The sequence below is a fragment of the Helianthus annuus genome, chromosome 11 (genome assembly GCF_002127325.2).
Source record: "Helianthus annuus cultivar XRQ/B chromosome 11, HanXRQr2.0-SUNRISE, whole genome shotgun sequence".
Taxonomy (NCBI): domain Eukaryota; kingdom Viridiplantae; phylum Streptophyta; class Magnoliopsida; order Asterales; family Asteraceae; genus Helianthus; species Helianthus annuus.
This window is the reverse complement of record NC_035443.2, coordinates 64,714,664-64,736,628: the sequence shown is the minus strand read 5'-3', so window position 1 is coordinate 64,736,628 and position 21,965 is coordinate 64,714,664.

Below are 21,965 nucleotides of genomic sequence, written 5' to 3'. Positions count from 1 at the left end.
CTCTTCAGGATCACGGGTACTTGTTCTAGCAGTTGGAACCACCATTTCTGTTGGGATCACTGCTTCTGCCCCAAACACCAAGGAGAAGGGTGTTTGACCAGTAGCATTCTTGGGAGTTGTCCTGTCAGCCCAAAGCACATAAGGCAATTCTTCTGCCCATTTCCCCTTCTTGGATCCAAGTTTCTTCTTCAGATTGTTGATGATGATCTTGTTGGATGATTCTGCTTGGCCATTGGCTTGTGGGTGGACTGGTGTTGATGTTATCATCTTAATCCCCCAACTGTCACAAAAGTTAGTAGTCCTGCTCCCAATAAATTGGGAACCATTATCACATACAATTTCAGAAGGAATGCCAAATCTAGTTATAATGTTTCTTTTAATAAAGGATATCACTTCCTTTTCTCTGACTTGGGCAAAGGCTTCGGCCTCTATCCACTTGGAGAAGTAGTCAGTCATGGCAAGCATGAATACTTTTCCACCAGGTGCCCTAGGGAGCTTGCCAACTATATCCATCCCCCATCCCATGAATGGCCAAGAGGATGGTATAGGATGTAGAAATTCAGCCAGCTGATGAAGGATATTGCTGTGTCTTTGACAAGGATCACACTTCTTAGCATACTCCACAGCATCCCTCTTCATAGTTGGCCAATAGTATCCTGTCCTAAGGATCCTGGAGAACAATGCCCTGCCCCCAGTGTGGTTTCCACAATCTCCTTCATGGAAGTCTTTTAACACTTCTTGAATTTCAGGATCCTCAATACATCTTAAATATGGTCCTGCAAGAGATCGCTTATATAACACATTATTTAAGATTGTGAATTGAGATACCTTAATCCTGAAAGCCCTAGGATTTTCTCCCATAGGAATCTCCCCGTGTTGTAAGTATCTCATGATTGGTGAGATCCATGATCCTGAATAATATTGAGTATCCTCGCTAGGGATCATTGCAGTATCCTCTTCTATTTCCATGGCCACCTGTTTTTCAATAGCAGGAGCCAAGATATGGATGATGGGGATACTTATATTCTCTGGGATCTTCAAAGATGATCCTAGATTGGCCAATGCATCAGCTTCTGTATTTTCCTCCCTTGGTACCTGTGACAAACTGAAAGAAACTAAGGAGAGTGCCAATTCTTTGACTATCTCTAAATATTTGGTTAGTTTTTCACCTTTCACAGCATAGGATCCATTAAAGTGATTAGTGATTAACAATGAATCCACGTATACCTCAAGATACCTGATCCCCATATGCTTAGCAATTTGTAAGCCAGCGATTAAGGCTTCATATTCAGCCTCATTATTAGTGGCTTGGAACTCACAAGCTATGGAATGGGGTATTATGTCCCCCTGTGGCGATTTTAGTAGTATGCCAAGCCCTGTGCCTTTGACATTTGAGGATCCATCAGTATGTAGTATCCAAGGATCCTTGGTCTCATCCAGCTGCTGGACCTCCAATTCGGCTTCCTTTTGTAGATCACTACTAAAATCAGCCACAAAGTCTGCTAATGCTTGAGATTTGATGGCTGTTCTAGGCTCATATCTTATATCATGGGCACTAAGCTTTACTGCCCACTTAGCCATCCTTCCGGACATCTCTGGTTTCCTGAGGACATTCTTGATTGGAAATTAGTTCTAACAACAATAGCATGGGTTTCAAAATAATGTCTTAGCTTAGTAGATGCCATAATTAATGCAAGAATAAATTTTTCAAGGTGTGAGTACCTGGATTCAGCATCAAGTAAACTCTTACTTACATAATAGACAGGATATTGTGTACCTTCATGATCCTTAACAAGGACTGCACTTACAGCTGTCGAGGATACCGCCAGGTATAAGGATAACACATCTCCTTTTCCGGGTTTCATCAATGCTGGAGCTGAGGACATGTATTCTTTGAGGGCTTGTAAAGCATTCTCGTGTTTTTCAGTCCACTCAAATTTCTTGTTCTTTCTTAGGATATCATAGAATTCTTTACATCTTTCTGAGGATTTGGATATGAACCTATTTAGAGCTGCTATCCTGCCTGTTAGCCTTTGCACATCCTTAGCGTTGGCAGGGGATTTGATATTCACCAATGCTTTAATTTGTTCCGGGCTTGCTTCAATGCCCCTCTGAGTTACCATATATCCTAGAAATTTACCTGCTTTAACACCAAAGTGACATTTTGAAGGATTAAGCTTCATGTTATAATTATCAAGGATATCAAATGCTTCCTCCAAGTCCCTTAGGTGATCCTCAGCTTTCTTTGACTTTACTACCATATCATCTATGTACACTTCCATAGTCTGTCCAATTTGATCTTTGAACATCATATTCACCAGCCTTTGATATGTTGCACCTGCATTTCTTAATCCAAAAGGCATGGCAATATAATAATATAAACCGGTTGGGGTCATAAAAGCCGTATCCTCTTGGTCAGATGGCTCCATCTGAATTTGTTGGAATCCAGATGATGCATCCATAAAGGTTAACAGTTCATGCCCCGCCGTTGCATCCACCATGGAGTCAATGTGGGGTAATGGGAAAGGATCCTTGGGACATGCCTTATTCAGATCAGTGAAATCGACACATACCCTCCACTTTCCGTTTTTCTTTTGGACAACAACCACATTGGCTAACCATTTTGGATATTTTACCTCTCTGATCATACCTGCTCGAAGTAGTCTTTCTACTTCTTCCTGGATAATGGCATTCCTTTCTGGTGCAAACTTCCTCCTTTTTTGATGGATTGGTTTGATTGACCTGTCAATGCCAAGTTTATGAGTGATAATATCCTTAGATATACCTGTCATATCTTCGTGTTTCCATCCAAAGGTAGATTTTCTTCTTTTGAGGAAGGATATCATGTCTTCTTTCATCTTGCTAAGGATCCCTGATCCGATATAGATTTTTGATTCAGGATCATTAGGATCCAAAAGGATTTCGTCCACATCCTGTTCCCTTGCCTCCAAGACATTCCTTGGAGGATACTGTAATTGCTACTGCTCCCTTGGCTTCGAGGTTGGTTTCATGGATGAGGTATAACAATCCTTAGCCTCCTGTTGATCACTGTCGATCTTGATTATTCCCCATGGGCTAGGGAGTTTCACACATTGATGGTAGGTGGATGGGACTGCTTTCATATCATGTATCCAGGGCCTGCCAAGGATAACATTACAACAAGATAAACAGTCAATAACACAAAATTTTTGATAATTATGTAATCCTTCCACGTAGATTGGGAGTTTGATGTCCCCCAGGGTTTTCTTAGTTTCTCCACTGAATCCCACAAGCACAGAGGATCTTGGTGTGATGTCTGATTTTGGAATACCCATCTTCTTCAGAACATCAAACTGGATAATGTTTACTGAGCTTCCTCCGTCGATAAGGATCCTGCGGACAAAATGGTTAGAGATAAAGAGAGTGATGACTAGACTATCATGATGAGGATCCTGGATGTTAATTCTATCATCCTCATCGAAGGTTATAATTTTTCCTTCCGAGACGCTTGATGTTCGAATAGGCCTTTCTCCGTTATCCATTTTAGCTTCCTTTGCATGCCTTTTAGCTGCCGAGAAGGATGTACCACAGATGTCTGATCCTCCAGAAATAAAGTTGATCACTTGTGCATTTGCCGGAGGGGCTGGAGCTTTTTCAGGGATCCTTTCAGGATCCTGAGTCCTTTGCTTTTTTCTTCCCAACAACTCTTTTAGATGCCCCTTGCTTAGCAGATATCCAATTTCCTTTCTTAATGCGATACATTCTTCAGTTAAATGCCCAAAATCCTCGTGGTATGCACACCACTTCGATTTGTCTTTAGTTCCAGTTGGTTTGTCATTCTTTCTGGGCCACCTGGCTTTTTCTCCTAGATTCTGCATTGCAAGGATTAGTTCATGATTGTCAACGGAAAAACAATATTCAGAAATCGGAGGATAATCCTCATCATCCTCTTCTTGGTCAACAGCATGCACGTTCTGGTTGTCATTTCTATGGTAGGATTTGAATTTGTTGCTTTTGAAAGAGGATCCTTGCTTTTCTTGCTTTGAGGATCCTGCTTGTCTCTCCTGGATCCTCTTGTCATCCTCTAGCCGGATGAACCTGAGTGCCCGAGTTCTTACTTCATCTAGGTTCCTGCATGGTGTCATAACAAGATCATCATAGAACAATGAATCCTTAAGCAATCCCATCTTGAAGGCCTCAACAGCTGTGGCCATATCCAAGTTAGGAATATCCAAGGATTCTTTGCTAAACTTCGTTATGTAATCCCTTAATGATTCATTATGACCATGAGTTACCCTATATAAATCACTAGTCAATCTTTCAAACTTTCTACTACAAGAGAATTGATTATTGAATAAATTAACTAAATTAGCAAATGAAGTAATAGAGTAAGGGGGAAGACTTAGCAGCCATTTAAGAGCTGATCCAGTAAGAGTGGATCCAAATCCTTTACATAGGCATGCTTCCTTTAACTTTTCTGGGATTGGATTGATCTCCATCCTCTCCCTGTATTATGCTATGTGCTCCTCAGGATCCGTTGTACCATCATACAGCTTCATAGTAGGGATATGGAACCTTTTGGGTACCTCTGCATCACAAATTGGTGGTGCAAAACGAGATACCTTATGGCTTCCATCTGCAATCTCCGGGATAGGCTTGACTACCCCTGGAACACTTGAGATCATATCCTTCAGCTTCTGCAGTTCTCTGGCCATAGCATGGTTGATACCAGTATCCTGCACGAATCCAGGGTTAGCGGTAAGATAATTATTTAAGGCGTTACCTCACATTGGGTTCAAGTTAGGAACACCGGATGTGAATCCATATTGCTGGGATTCTGGGACGATGGAGGGACCAGTGGAAGCAATGGTCTGCATTGGAATGAAATCTCCTTGATGGACATCTAGACTTACTGTTTGCAAATTCTTCAAGGATCCTGGCATCTGAAGGGATCCTTGAACCTGGGATGATCCTGGAACAAAGGAGGATCCTTGAACCTGGGATGACCCTGGAACAAAGGAGGATCCTAAGCTCATGAAGGATCCCATATGTTGAGTATAGGATCCAGCCGGTTGGAAATATAATCCTGATGCCTGAGTCATTGTTGCTGGGCCGCAATGCACTCCTCTTGATCCACCCATATATTGAATGTCTGGGACCTCTGATGGCTGAGAAGTAATCATTGGAGTATCAAAATTTAAAGATTTGGGCATCAGTGGGGAATGATCCTCTGTCGTTTTCTTTTGCCTTTTGAGATCTCCGATTTCCCTGAGGATCCTGTCATTAGTTTCATCCTGCTGCTGCATACGATCCCTCATCTGCAAAATCAAAGTAAATATATCACTAGTACTGGGAACAGAAGAAGTTAGAGCAGAAGATGATGGTTTAGAGGAGATAGTAGTTGGTCTCTTCTCAGCATTTTTCTGAGATCCGGCTGGTGGTGGAGGCAAAGGTGGAATGCCAGTAGATGAATTGACTGCCGACATCGCTGTGGAAGTATTCTTCAACGACGAAGCTATGCAACACTCCGGAATGGTCACCAACAGAAAAACTTTTTATGAATGAAGCACCAATTGCCCCATGGTGGGCGCCAAACTGTTTTGGTCAAAAAATCACACAAGGATAATGCAACCAAACTCTATGTAAACGGGGAATGATGCTTGGTTTGATGAAAAAGTAAAGGATCACTTTAGTATGAAATATGCAAGTGACACAAGGATTTATACGAGGAAAAAGCCCTTGATTAATGAATGATCTCCGGCATAAAAAACCTCGGGTGATGGCAACTACCGATCACCAAACTTCAATATAACAAATAATGATTACAACTTCGGATGGTAACGAGCTGAGTACAAGGATCACCATAGTATTGTGTCTAAGCGTGTGAGGAATGTGTTGTCTGTCTTCCGAATGTGGAAGAGTGCTATATATACAAGTGTGAGTGGCCCTATTTTAGGTAAATAGACTAACTATCAGCTCATTACCCCTTTAGGAATAAAAGTAAATCTAGCCTAAATTATCGCCCTTAAATCATGCTGAGTTTCCATATCCTCTACAACGTTCATCTCTGATTAAGCATATGCCAAAGTTGTAAAGACGAGTCCCTTGATTACGTTGCTAAGAGCGGATCCTGCTAGACATTCCTGCAAGATAACATTAAATCCAATAAAAACAACTGTTAGTATGAGGATCCCTATGATGGTCCGTGATCCTGATCCTGGAACTCTTCTGAGGATCACTATCTGCCAAAGAAATAAGGATCACTGGTTAGGATCACATGTAAGGATCATATGTCATAAAAATCCAGCCCTAACAACTACCTGCCAAAGAAACAAGGATCACTGTTAGGATATCATGTAAGGATCACAGGTCATTAAAAATCCTGCCCTAACAATTGCCCCCAAAATATAAGGAGTAATTGTGAAACGTTGACGAGTTATATTTTGCTGATCTTTTATGTAACTAACTCAACGGATATATAGCCGTTGTAAACGAACTATCCGTTGCAATCCTGACGTCACGGAGGTGACAGCCCTGCACAAATCATGATTATAAATAGAGATAGGGATAGGATCGTTTGCATTTAAAATCAAGAACTTCTCCCTTTATAACCGCATTCAGAGGATTTGAACAGGTATTCTCCCCTTCATCTTCTTTCTTGCTTGCTCTGTTTTTCTTCTCGTATCTATTTCGTTCAAAAATGTTGCACCGGAATTCCCCTGCCAAGGGTCTTCAGAAGGAAAGCCCCTTCAATAGTCAAGGGATCATTACAGACTCTGCTAAAGAACGCTGTATCTTCACTGATCCTCAAATTGACAGGATTCGTTGATGTTTTCCTGCAAATACTGTGGTCAAACCCCATGATCCTTCTGCCCTGAGTGATCACACTTCTGATTCATGGGTTGCTTTCCCTGTGACCCCGTTTGCCATAGGTTACATGTATCCCTTTCCAGCCTTCACCCAATCCTTCTTCTCCTTGACCGACATATCTTACATTCAGGCCATGCCGATGATCTGGAGGGTTTTGTATACCCTTGAGAGGATCATCGAGCAAGAGGGGATAGACTTAGGCATGGTCGAGTTAGGTGAGCTGTATGATCTGACCACCTTTGGTTCCCATCATTATCTGTTCAAACGTAGACCTGGGGAGGAGCATCCGATCTTCAAGGCTACCAAGAATGATATTAACTGGAAGCGGCGGTTCTTTTTTGTGAGGAGAGATACCATCCCTGATGGGAAGGATTTACCCAAGAAGTGGGCTACCCATGGTAGGATAGAGGATCCTAGGAAGGATCACCGTAGAACTTATCCTTTAGTATAAGGATCACTGACACTCTTTTGTTTTCTTGTTGTGCAGCTATCTCCGTTTCACATCTTAGGTTGACTCCTGCTGCAAAAGAGAGACTCTTGGCCTTCAAGAAGCTTGATCCTGAAATAAGAACTTTCAAGATTACCACCCAGGATTCTCAGGAAGTGTCCTCTGCTTCTATCACAATGTCAAGTAAGTATCCTTATTTAAAGAGTAATTATATACTGGAATTCAAATTAAGTTAAAATACTTATCTTGTTTTGGTTGTGTAGGTGCTGGAAAATCCACCAAGTCTGCCTCGAAGTTCAGCATCACCGATCTCACCAATGTCAGATCCTCTAAGAAGAAGACTCCTGCTGCTAGCCCAACTGCTTCAGTCCCTAAAGCACCCCTCAGAGGAAAGGGAGGCAAGAAGAGAAAGACCTCCGAGGCTGAGGATCTGCAAGGCCTTCCCTTGATCCGCCAACAGTTCCTGGAATACTTCAATGAGGTAAGGATCACTGTCCCAGCTTATATATCCTACTCGTTTTGAGGATCACTTGGTTCTGATGTTATCCCTTGTCTTCCTTGCAGAAATTTGCTGAGATAGAGACCTATGTTGGCCACGTTGAGGATCAGGATAGCAAGATCGCTGATCTTCAACAAGTTGCTGTGCTGAAAGACCTCAAGATAGCCGATCTTCAGAAGGAGCTCCAGGCCACCAAGAATGATGCTGCCAAGATGCTGATCAACTTTGACTATGAGAAGCACGAGATCACTCAGGATGCTAAGGTTTCTGCCGCCATAGCAATGTACAAGATCCAGCTGCAAATGGCCATGGAAGCTCAGGATCCTGCTTTTGACAAGAGCACCTGGGATGTGGAGGGCTGGAAAGCAAGGCTGGCTGAACTGGTGGACGATGAAGAGGCTGAGGAGATCTTGACGCTTGAGGCTGGAGGCAGTGGCAAGGATCAGGGTGGTGAGGCAAGTGGAGCTGGTGGTGATGATGCAGCGAAGGATTAAGCTGCAAGATTGGGCGATGAAGGAAATTTATAGACATAGCCGGAGCCCAATTTTTTGTTTGTTTGTTTGGTGGTTGTTTGAACAATTTATGGTCTGTACTTATGAACAATAGTTTTAGGGTTAAGGATCAAGGATCCTTCAGACAATAGGTAGGATTGCATATGGTGGAGGGATCCTCTGTTTGGGGGATGAAACCATTGTGATCCTGCCGCCTTTATTTTCCTGCACAACTTGAAAACTATTATCATGGACACCCTTTACCTACCCCAGCGGACGGGCCACGTATTGCTGGTAGATGCTCGGGGTAGGTAATTTTGACAACCTATGAAGGGTTAGTCTTTATGCTTAATAAATAAAATCTTAACTTTTGTCGCTTATCCTGTGTTGTTATCCTTTAAGTTCTTTTAATTTTTAATTGTCTTGATGTATACTTATTAAATAGGTTACTTTGAATAACTCAGATTGAAAGCATTTAGGATATGATCCATGATCAAATATCCTATAGTCGAAAAATCCCAAAAAGTAGTGTATGTTTTAAGGATCATAAGTTCAGTTGTCAAAGTATAAGGGTTATTCAAATAAACAATCAATAAGATAAAAATAGTTAAGGATCATACCTGAGGATCCAAGTTAGGATCCTAACCATAATCAGGATAACTATAAGATAAACCTTAGAGAGAAATAAGGATCAGGGATCCTTAGTTGTTTAACTTCAAGGACCTGAAATAGAGCATAACTTGGGACTAAGCCAATATAAGATAAGAGTTAGTAACTGGGTACAAGCCCAAGGATAACTGGGGACAAGCCCAAGGATAACTGGGGACAAGCCCAAGGATAACTGGGGACAAGCCCAAGGATCGTATAGTATGGCCCTTACTGACGACTATCCAAACTTAGTGACATGATAATGCCAAAACCTTAGTGTTTTGGTCAAAAATCACACAAGGATTATGCAACCAAACTCTTTGTAAACGGGGAATGATGCTTGGTATGATGAACAAAGATAAGGATCACTTAAATGAAAATTGCACACGTGACACAAGGATTTATACGAGGAAAAAGCCCTTGATCAATGAACGATCTCCGGCATAAAAAACCTCGGGTGATGGAAACTACCGATCACCAAACTTCAATATAACAAACAATGTTTACAACTTTGGATGGTAACGAGCTAGGTACAAGGATCACTATAGTATCGTATGCTAGAGCGTGTGAGAAATGTGCTGTGTCTTCCGAATGCTGTAGAGTGCCATTTATATAAGCGTGTGTGGTTGAATTTTAGGCAAGTCACCTAACTACTAGCTCGTTACCCCTTTAGAAATAGAAGTAAATTTAGCCTAACTAATTGCCCGTAATTTGTGCTAAGTTTCCATATTCTCCACAACGTCTATTTCCGATGATGTATGTGTGAGATTTACGTGAAAGATTCCTTAATAAAGTTGCCAAGACCAGGTCCAACTCGTAATCCCTGCAAAACAACATTAAATTCAAAGAGAACAATCGTTAGTATGAGGATCCTTAGGATGATCCATGATCCTGATCCTGAAGCTCTTCTGAGGATCACTATCTGCCAAAGAAACAAGGATCACTCGTTAGGATATCATGTAAGGATCACAGGTCATTAAAATCCTGCCCTAACAATTGCCCCCAAAATATAAGGAGTAATTATATAATATTAACGAGTTATATTTTGCCGGATCTTATCTATAACTAATTCAACGGATATATAGCCGTTAAGAATGAAGTATCCGTTGCGATCTGACGTCATGGAGGTGACAGCCCTGCACAAATCATTATTATAAATAGAAATAGGGATAGGATCGTTTGCATTTAAATTCAAGGACTCTTCCCTTTACAACCGCGACCAGAGGATTGAACAGGTATTCCCCTTCACCTTCTCTCTTGCTTGCTCTGTTTTTCTTATTTCATTCAATATGTTGCTCCGGAACTCTCCCAGCAAGGATCCTAAGAATAACAGCCCCTTGAAGGGTCAAGGGATCATCAAGGATTCCCCCACCGAGAGGTGTTGTTTTACTGATTCTCAAATTGACAAGATCCGTCATTGTTTTCCGGCGAACACCCTCTTTAAATCTTTTAGCCCTACCGCTCTGAGCGATTACATCTCTGAGACTTGGGTTGCTTTCCCGGTCACTCCTTTCATGATAGGATACTCGTATCCTTTCCCTCAGTTCACCGAGTCCTTTTTCTCTCTTACCGGCATCTGCTATATCCAGGCTATGCCGATGATTTGGAGGGTTTTATACACCCTTGAAAGGATCATCGAACAAGAAGGAATTGATCTGGGTATGGCGGAGCTGGCTGAGATGTATGATCTCACAACTTTTGGATCCCACCGATACTTGTTCAAACGAAAGGCTAGAGAAGAGCACCCTGTTCTCAAAGTTACCAAAAATGACATGAACTGGAAGCGGCGGTTCTTTTTTGTGAGGAGAGATACCATCCCTGATGGGAGGGATCTGCCCAAGAAGTGGGCTACCCATGGTAGGATAGAGGTTCCTGGAAGGATCACCGTAGAACTTATCTTTTAGCATAAGGATCACTGACATTCTTTTGTTTCCTTATTGTTCAGCTATATCCGTTTCTCATCTTAAGTTGACTCCTGCTGCAAAAGAGAGACTCTTGGCCTTTAGGAAGCTTGATCCTGAAATAAGAACTTTCCAGGTCACCACCCAGGATTCTCAGGAAGTATCCTCTACTTCTGTCACAATGTCAAGTAAGTATCCTCTTTTAAGGAGTATTTATATAATGAGAGTCAAATAAAATTAAGATACTTATCTTGTTTTGGTTGTGCAGGCGCTGGAAAATCCTCTAAGTCTGCTTCGAAGTTCGGCATCGATGATCTTACTAATGTCAAATCCTCAAGGAAGAAGACTCATGCTGCTAGCCCAACTGCTTCAGCCCCTAAAGCACCTATCAGGGGAAAAGGAAGCAAGAAGAGAAAGGCCTCTAAGGATTTGCAAGGTCTGCCCCTGCTCCGCCAACAGTGTCTAGATTACATCAACGAGGTAAGGATCACTGTCCTGCTTGTGTATCCTGCTAGTCTAAGGATCACTTGATTTCTGAGGTCATTCCTTGTCTTCCTTGCAGAAATTTGCTGAGGTAGAGACATATGTTGGCCACGTTGAGGATCAGGATCGCCTGATTGCTGACCTTCAACAGTTTGGGGTGTTGAAGGATCTCAAGATAGCTGATCATGAGAAGGAGCTTCGAGCCACCAAGGATGATGCTGCCAAGATGCTGATCAACTTTGACTATGAGAAGCATGAGATCACCCAAGATGCCAAGGTCTCTACTGCAATAGCTATGTACAAGATCCAGCTGCAAATGGCTATGGAGGCTCAGGATCCTGCTTTCGACAGGAGCACATGGGACGTGGAGGGCTGGAAGGCGAGGCTGGCAGAGCTGGAGGATGATGAAGAGGCTGAGGAGATCCCGATGCTTGAGGGTGGAGGCGCTGGCAAGGATCATGGTGGAGAGGCAAGTGGAGCCGGTGGTGATGGTGCAGCGAAGGATTGAGCTGCAGGATTGGGCAATGATGGAAATTTCGAGACTTAGCCGGAGCCCAATTTTTTTTTTTTGTTTGGTGGTTGTGATGTTTTAAAACAATTATGGTCTGTATTTGAACAATAGGTTTAGGGTTGAGGGTCTAGGATCCTGTGAACAATAGGTAGGATTACATATGGTGGAGGGATCCTCTGTTTGGGGGATGAAGCCATTGTGATCCTGCCGCCTCTAATTTCCTGCACTTGCTATGACCGCATGAACAATGGACACCCTTTGCCAACCTATGTGGACGGGCCACGTTTTGCTGGTAGAAACGTGGGTTGGCAATTTTGACAACTTTAAAAAGGGGTTAAATATTTAATGAATAAAACTTTTAACTTTTGACTTATCCTGTGATGTTATCCTTGTATATCTTTTGAACTTTCAATTGTTTTGATTTATACTTGTATAAGTAAGAAAGGTTAAGCAAATTATGTTTAAGAAATTTAGGATATGATCCAGGATCAAATATCCTATAGTCGAAAACTTCCAAAGAGTAGTTAATTTTAAGGATCATAGGTTCAGTTGTCAAAGTGTAAGGGTTATTCAAAATAATGAATATAATCAAAATAGTTAAGGATCATACCTGAGAATCCAAGTTAGGATCCAAACCTTTAATCAGGATAACCATAGGAAGAACTTTAATGGATAATAAGGATTGAGGATCCTTAATTGTTTATCTTTGAAAACCTGAAAATAGAATATAACTTGGGACTAAGCCAATATCATAGATAAGTTAGTAACTGGGGACATGCCCAAAGGATAACTGGGGACAAGCCCAAAGGATCACTGGGGACAAGCCCGAAGGATAACTGGGGACAAGCCCAAAGGATCACTGGGGACAAGCCCAAGGATCGTATGTAAACTGGAGTATGGCCCTCACTGGCGACTATCCAAACTTAGTGACATGAAAATGCCAAAACCTTAGCTAACGTGAAAACGTTAGAAACCTTAGGAACGGATGTATGGTACGTCTACCATTATACGTAGGATCCTAGGTATAGCCAGTACGATGGAGTTATCAGCCCCTAAAGCGAGTACTGGTCCTAAAGACGTGAACTATACCAGGATCATCGTGCGCTACAGGCGAAAACTGGGGACAAGCCCAAGGATAACTGGGGACAAGCCCAAACAACTGGGGTTGAACCCGAGGATCTGAGTTGCTTCTGAAGATTGTCGACAATATGCTAAGGATACCTGCACTATCAGAACTCAAAATCTCGTGAGAGAAGGATGAAGGATACATGATCCTTATCCTTAAATAAGAAAATATGTAAATAAGAGTTCAAGCTTAGGACATTACCAGAGTAAGGATCATCGATACTTCATGGATCCTTGAAGGATACTTCTAATGTAAGGATCATATGTACCAGAAGGATCATGCTCACATGAAATATTTCTTCAAGTGGACAGCATTCCAGGCTCTTGGTAACAAATTACCCTCCATGGTCAGCAGTCTATATGCCCCCTTTCCTGCTTCGGCTTCGATCAAATAAGGGCCTTTCCATTTTGGTGCCAATTTCCCATCAGCAGGATTAGTTTCTCAATATCATGGTTATCAATGGAAAAACAGTATTCAGAAATCGGAGGATAATCCTCATCATCCTCTTCTTGGTCAACAGCATGCACGTTCTGGTTGTCAGTTCTATTGTAGGATTTGAATTTGTTGCTTTTGAAAGAGGATCCTTGCTTTTCTTGTTTTGAGGATCCTACTTGTCTCTCCTGGATCCTCTTGTCATCCTCTAGCCGGATGAATCTGAGTGCCCGAGTCCTTACTTCGTCTAGGTTCCTGCATGGTGTCATAACAAGATTATCATAGAACAATGAATCCCTAAGCAATCCCATTTTGAAAGCCTCAACAGCTGTGGCCACATCCAAGTTGGGAATGTCCAAGGATTCTTTAGTAAATTTGGTTATATAATCCCTTAATGATTCATTATGACCCTGAGTTATCCTATATAAATCACTAGTCAATCGTTCAAATTTTCTGCTACAAGAAAATTGATTATTGAATAAGTTAACTAAATTAGCAAACGAAGTAATAGAGTAAGGGGGAAGACTTAGCAGCCATTTAAGAGCTGATCCAGTAAGAGTGGATCCAAATCCCTTGCATAGGCATGCTTCCTTTAACCTTTCCGGAATTGGATTGATCTCCATCCTCTCCCTGTATTGTGCTATGTGTTCCTCAAGATCCGTTGTACCATCATACAGCTTCATAGTAGGAATATGGAATCTTTTGGGTATCTCAGCATCACAAATTGGTGGTGCAAAACGAGATACCTTATGGCTTCCATCTGCAATCTCCGGGATAGGTTTGACTACCCCTGGAACACTTGAAATCATATCCTTCAGTTTCTGCAGTTCTCTGGCCATAGCATGGTTGATACCTGTATCCTGCATGAATCCATGGTTAGTGGTAAGAGAATTATTAAAAGTGTTACCTCCCATCGGGTTCAAGTTAGGAACATTGGATGTGAATCCGTATTGCTGGGATTCCGGGATAATGGAGGGACCAGTGGAAGCAATGGTCTGCATCGGAATAAAATCTCCTAGATGGACATCTGAACTTCCTGTCTGCAAACTCTTCGAGGATCCTGGTATCTGGAGGGATCCTTGAAACTGGGATGATCCTGGGATGAGAAAGGATCCTTGACCCTGGGATAATCCTGGAACAAAGGAGGATCCTTGAACCTGGGATGATCCTGGAATAAAGGAGGATCCTTGAAATTGCTGCGCTCCTGAGTAGGCTCCTGAATTCATGAAGGATCCCATATGCTGAGTATAGGATCCTGCCGGCTGGAAATATGATCCTGATGCCTGAGTCACTGTTGATGAGCCGAAATGTACTCCTCTTGATCCACCCACATGTTGAATGTCTGGGATCTCTGATGGCTGAGAAGTAATCATCAGAGTATCAAAATTCAAAGATTTGGGCATCGGTGGGGAATGATCCTCTGCCGTTTTCTTTTGTCTTTTGAGATCTCCGATTTCCTTAAGGATCCTGTCATTAGTTTCATCCTGCTGCTGCATACGATCCCTCATCTGCAAAATCAAAGTAAATATATCACTAGTACTGGGAGCAGAAGAAGTTAGAGCAGAAGAAGATGAAGGTTTAGAGAAGATAGGAGTTGGTCTCTTCTCAACATTTTTCTGAGATCCAGCTGGTGGTGGCGGCAAAGGTGGAGTGCCCTGAGATGAGTTGACTGCAGACATCGCTGTGGAGGTATTCTTCAACGATGAAGCCATGCAACGCTCCGGAATGATCACTAACAGAAAAACTTTCTTATGAATGAAGCACCAATTGCCCCACGGTGGGCGCCAAACTGTTTTGGTCAAAAATCACACAAGGATTATGCAACCAAACTCTTTGTAAACGGGGAATGATGCTTGGTATGATGAACAAAGATAAGGATCACTTAAATGAAAATTGCACACGTGACACAAGGATTTATACGAGGAAAAAGCCCTGGATCAATGAATGATCTCCGGCATAAAAAACCTCGGGTGATGGAAACTACCGATCACCAAACTTCAATATAACAAACAATGTTTACAACTTTGGATGGTAACGAGCTAGGTACAAGGATCACTATAGTATCGTATGCTAGAGCGTGTGAGAAATGTGTTGTGTCTTCCGAATGCTGTAGAGTGCCATTTATATAAGCGTGTGTGGTTGAATTTTAGGCAAGTCACCTAACTACTAGCTCGTTACCCCTTTAGAAATAGAAGTAAATTTAGCCTAACTAATTGCCCGTAATTTGTGCTAAGTTTCCATATTCTCCACAACGTCTATTTCCGGTGATGTATGTGCGAGATTTACGTGAAAGATTCCTTAATAACGTTGCCAGACCAGGTCCAACTCGTAATCCCTGCAAAACAACATTAAATTCAAAGAGAACAATCGTTAGTATGAGGATCCTTAGGATGATCCATGATCCTGATCCTGAAGCTCTTCTGAGGATCACTATCTGCCAAAGAAACAAGGATCACTCATTAGGATATCATGTAAGGATCACAGGTCATTAAAATCCTGCCCTAACACTTAGCTAACATGAAAACGTTAGAAACCTTAGGAACGGATGTATGGTACGTCTACCATTATACGTAGGATCCTAGGTATAGCCAGTACAATGGAATTATCAGCCCCTAAAGCGAGTACTGGTCCCAAAGACTTGAACTATACCAGGATCATCGTGCGCTACAGGCGAAACTGGGGACAAGCCCAAGGATAACTGGGGACAAGCCCAAACAACTGGGGTTAAACCCAAGGATCTGAATTGCTTCTGAAGATTATCAACAATATGCTAAGGATACCTGGACTATCAAAACTCAAAATCTTGTGAGAGAAGGATAAAGGATACATGATCCTTATCCTTAAATAAGAAAATAAGAAAATGAAATAGTTCAAGATTAGGATATTACCAGAGTAAGGATCATTTGTGCCAGGAGGATCCTGCTCACATGAAATATTTCTTCAAGTGGACAGCATTCCAGGCTCTTGGTAGCAAATCACCTTCCATGGTTAGCAATCTATATGCCCCCTTTCCTGCTTCAGCTTCAATCAAATAAGGGCCTTCCCATTTTGGTGCCAATTTTCCATCAGCAGGATTGGTGGTATTCTGGAATGCTTTTCTCAATACCATATCCCCAACTTGGAATTTCCTTATCCTGACATTTTTGTTGTAAGCACCAGCCATTCTTTGTTGGTAGCTAGCCATCCTTATCCTAGCCAAATCCCTGATTTCCTCAATAGTATCCAAGTCTTGAACCAGGTTCTCATCATTTTCCTCAGGATCACGGGTACTTGTTCTAGCAGTTGGAACCACCATTTCTGTTGGGATCACTGATTCTGCCCCAAATACCAAAGAGAATGGTGTTTGACCAGTAGCATTCTTGGGGGTTGTCCTATCAGCCCAAAGCACATAAGGTAATTCTTCTGCCCATTTCCCCTTCTTGGATCCAAGTTTCTTCTTCAAATTGTTGATGATGATCTTGTTGGATGATTCTGCTTGACCATTAGCTTGTGGGTGGACTGGTGTTGATGTTATCATCTTAATCCCCCAGCTGTCACAAAAGTTAGTAGTTCTGCCCCCAATAAATTGGGAACCATTATCACATATAATTTCAGAAGGAATACCAAATCTAGTTATAATATTTCTCTTAATAAAGGATATAACTTCCTTCTCTCTGACTTGGGCAAAACCTTCAGCCTCTATCCACTTGGAGAAGTAATCAGTCATAGCAAGCATGAACACTTTTCCACCAGGTGCCTTAGGGAGCTTGCCAACTATATCCATCCCCCATCTCATAAATGGCCAAGAGGAGGATATAGGATGTATAAATTCAGCCGGCTGATGAAGGATATTGCTGTGTCTTTGACAAGGATCACACTTCTTAGCATACTCCACAACATCCCTTTTCATAGTTGGTCAGTAGTATCCTGTCCTTAAGATCCTTGAGAACAATGCCCTGCCCCCAGTGTGGTTTCCACAATCTCCTTCATGGAAGTCTTTTAAAACTTCTTGAACTTCAGGATCCTCGATACATCTTAAATATGGTCCTGCAAGAGATCGCTTATACAACATATTATTTAAGATTGTGAATTGAGATACCTTAATTCTGAAAGCCCTAGGGTTTTCTCCCATAGGAATCTCTCTGTGTTGTAAGTATCTCATGATTGGTGAGATCCATGATCCTGAACAAGATTGAGTATCCTCACTAGGGATCATTACAGAATCCTCTTCTATTTCCATGGTCACTTGATTTTCAATAGCAGGAGCCAGGATATGGATAATGGGGATACTTATATCCTCCGGGATCTTCAAAGATGATCCTAGATTAGCCAATGCATCAGCCTCTGTATTTTCTTCCCTTGGTACCTGTGTCAAACTAAAGAAAACTAAGGAGAGTGCCAATTCTTTGACTATCTCTAAATATTTAGTTAGTTTTTCACCTTTAACAGCATAGGATCCATTAAAGTGATTAGTGATTAACAACGAATCCACGTATACCTCAAGATACCTGATCCCCATATGCTTAGCAATTTGCAAACCAGCAATCAAGGCTTCATATTCAGCCTCATTGTTAGTGGCTTGGAACTCACAAGCTATGGAATGGGGTATTATGTCCCCCTGTGGCGATTTAGTTAGTATACCAAGCCCCGTGCCTTTGACATTTGAGGATCCATCAGTATGTAGTATCCAAGGATCCTTGGTCTCCTCCAGCTGTTGGACTTCCAATTCGGCTTCCTTTTGTAAATCACTACTGAAATCAGCCACAAAGTCTGCTAATGCTTGGGATTTGATGGCTGTTCTAGGCTCATATCTTATATCATAGGCACTAAGTTTACTGCCCACTTAGCCATCCTTCCGGACATCTCTGGTTTCCTGAGGACATTCTTAATTGGAAAATTAGTTTTAACAACAATAACATGAGTTTCAAAATAATGTCTTAACTTAGTAGATGCCATAATTAATGCAAGAATAAGTTTTTCAAGGTGTGAATACCTGGATTCAGCATCAAGTAAACTCTTACTTACATAATAGACAGGATATTGTGTACCTTCATGATCCTTAACAAGGACTGCACTTACTGCTTTTGAGGTTACCGCAAGATAACACATCTCCCTTTTCTGGTTTCATCAATGCTGGAGCTGAGGATAGGTATTCTTTGAGGGCTCGTAAAGCACTCTCATGCTTCTCAGTCCACTCAAATTTCTTGTTCTTCCTTAGGATATCATAGAATTCTTTACACTTCTCTGAGGATTTGGATATAAATCTGTTTAAAGCTGCTATCCTGCCTGTTAGCCTTTGCACATCCTTAGCGTTGGCAGGAGATTTGATATTCACCAATGCTTTGATTTGTTCCGGGCTTGCTTCAATGCCCCTCTTGGTTACCATATATCCTAAGAATTTACCTGCTTTAACACCAAAATGACATTTTGAAGGATTAAGCTTCATGTTATATCTGTCAAGGATATCAAATGCTTCCTCCAAGTCTCTTAGGTGATCCTCAGCTTTTATGGATTTCACCACCATATCATCTATGTACACTTCCATAGTCTGTCCAATCTGATCCTTGAACATCATATTCACCATCCTTTGATATGTTGCACCTGCATTCCTTAATCCAAACGGCATAGCAATATAACAATATAAACCGGTTGGGGTCATAAAAGACGTATCCTCTTGGTCAGATGGTTCCATCTGAATTTGTTGGAATCCAGATGAAGCATCCATAAAAGTTAACAGTTCATGACACGCCGTTGCATCCACCATGGAGTCAATGTGGGGTAATGGGAAAGGATCCTTGGGACATGCCTTATTTAAATCAGTGAAATCGACACATACCCTCCACTTTCCATTTTTCTTTTGAACAATAACCACATTGGCCAGCCATCTTGGATACTTTACTTCTCTAATCATACCTGCTCGTAGTAATCTCTCTACCTCTTCCTGGATAATGGCATTTCTTTCTGGTGCAAACTTCCTCCTTTTTTGATGGATTGGTTTGAATGACCTGTCAATGCCAAGTTTATGAGTGATAATATCCTTAGATATACCTGTCATATCCTCATGTTTCCATGCAAAGGTAGACTTTCTTCTTTTGAGGAAGGATACAAGGTCTTCTTTCATCTTGCCAAGGATCCCTGATCCGATATAGATTTTGGATTCAGGATCATCAGGATCCATGAGGATTTCGACCACATCCTGCTCTCTTGCCTCCAAGACATCCCTTGGAGGATACTTTAATTGCTATTGCTCCCCTGATTTCGAGGCTGGTTTCATTGATGAGGTGTAACAATCCTTAGCCTCCTGCTGATCACTATCGATCTTGACTATTCCCCAAGGGCTAGGGAGCTTCACACATTGATGGTAGGTGGATGGGACTGCCTTCATATCGTGTATCCAGGGCCTGCCAAGGATAACATTACAACAAGATAAACAGTGAATAACACAAAATTTTTGATAATTATGTAATCCTTCCACATAAATTGGGAGTTTGATGTCCCCCAGGGTTCTCTTAGTTTCGCCACTAAATCCCACAAGCACGGAGGATCTTGGTGTGATATCTGATTCAGGAATACCCATTTTCTTCAGAACATCTAGCTGGATAATGTTTACTGAGCTTCCTCCGTCAATAAGGATCCTGCGGACAAAATGGTTAAAAATGAAAATAGTAATAACTAAACTATCATGATGAGGATCCTGGATGTCAACGCGATCATCCTCATCAAAGGTTATGACTTTTCCTTCCGAGACACTCGATGTTCGAATAGGTCTTTCTCCATTATCCATTTTAGCTTCCTTTGCATGCCTTTTAGCTGCTGAGAAGGATGTACCACAGATGTCTGATCCTCCAGAAATAAAGTTTATCACTTGTGCATCTGCCGGAGGGGCTGGAGCTTTTTCTGGGATCCTTTCAGGATCCTGAGTCCTTGGCTTTTTTCTTCCTAGCAACTCTTTTAAATGCCCCTTGCTCAACAAATATCCAATTTCCTTTCTCAATGTGATGCATTCCTCTGTTAAATGCCCAAAATCCTCATGGTATGCACACCACTTTGATTTGTCTTTAATTGCGGCCGGTTTGTCATTTTTTCTGGGCCATCTGGCTTTTTCTCCTAGATTCTGCATCGCAAGGATTAGTTCATGGTTATCAACGGAAAAACAATATTCAGAAATTGGAGGATAATCCTCATCATCATCTTCTTGGTCAACAGCATGCACGTTCTGGTTGTCAGTTCTGTTATAGGATTTGAATTTGTTGTTCTTGAACGAGGATCCTTACTTTTCTTGTTTTGAGGATCCTGCTTGTCTCTCCTGGATCCTCTTGTCATCCTCTAGCCGGATGAACCTGAGTGCCCGAGTCCTTACTTCATCTAGGTTCCTGCATGGTGTTATAACAAGATCATCATAGAACAATGAATCCCTAAGTAATCCCATTTTGAAGGCCTCAACAGCCGTGGCTATATCCAAATTGGGAATATCCAAGGATTCTTTACTAAATTTGGTTATGTAATCCCTTAATGATTCATTATGACCCTGAGTTATCCTATATAAATCACTAGTTAATCGTTCAAATTTTCTACTACAAGAAAATTGATTATTGAATAAGTTAACTAGATTAGCAAATGAAGTAATAGAGTAAGGGGGAAGACTTAGCAGCCATTTGAGAGCTGATCCAGTAAGAGTGGATCCAAATCCCTTGCATAGGCACGCTTCCTTTAACCTTTCTGGAATCGGATTGATCTCCATCCTCTCCCTGTATTGTGCTATGTGTTCCTCAGGATCCGTTGAACCATCATACAGCTTCATAGTTGGAATATGGAATCTTTTGGGTATCTCAGCATCACAAATTGGTGGTGCAAAACGAGATATCATATGGCTTCCATCTGCAATCTCCGGGATAGGTTTGACCACCCCTAGAACACTTGATATCATATCCTTCAGTTTTTGCAGCTCTTTGGCCATAGCATGGTTGATACCTGCATCCTGCATGAATCCATGGTTAGTGCTAAGAGAATTATTAAAAGTGTTACCTCCCATTGGGTTCAAGTTAGGAACACTGGATGTGAATCCATATTGCTGGGACTCTGGGATGATGGAGGGACCAGTGGAAGCAATGGTCTGCATTGGAATAAAATCTCCTTGATGGACGTCTGAACTTCCTATTTGCAAACTCTTCAAGGATCCTGGCATCTGAAAGGATCCCTGAAACTGGGATGATCCTGGAACAAAGGAGGATCCTTGAACCTGGGATGATCCTGGAACAAAGGAGGATCCTTGAACCTGGGATGATCCTGGAACAAAGGAGGATCCTTGAACCTGCTGTGCTCCTGAGTAGGCTCCTGAATTCATGAAGGATCCCATATGCTGAGGATAGGATCCCGCTGGCTGGAAATATGAACCTGATGCCTGAGTCACTATTGCTGAATCGTAGTGCACTCCTTTTGGTCCACCCACATGTCGAATATCTGGAACCTCTGATGGCTGAGAAGTAATCACCGGAGTATCAAAATTCAAAGATTTGGGCACCAATGGAGAATCATCCTCTGTCGCTTTCTTTTGTTTCTTGAGATCTCCAATTTCTTTGAGGATCCTGTCATTGGTCT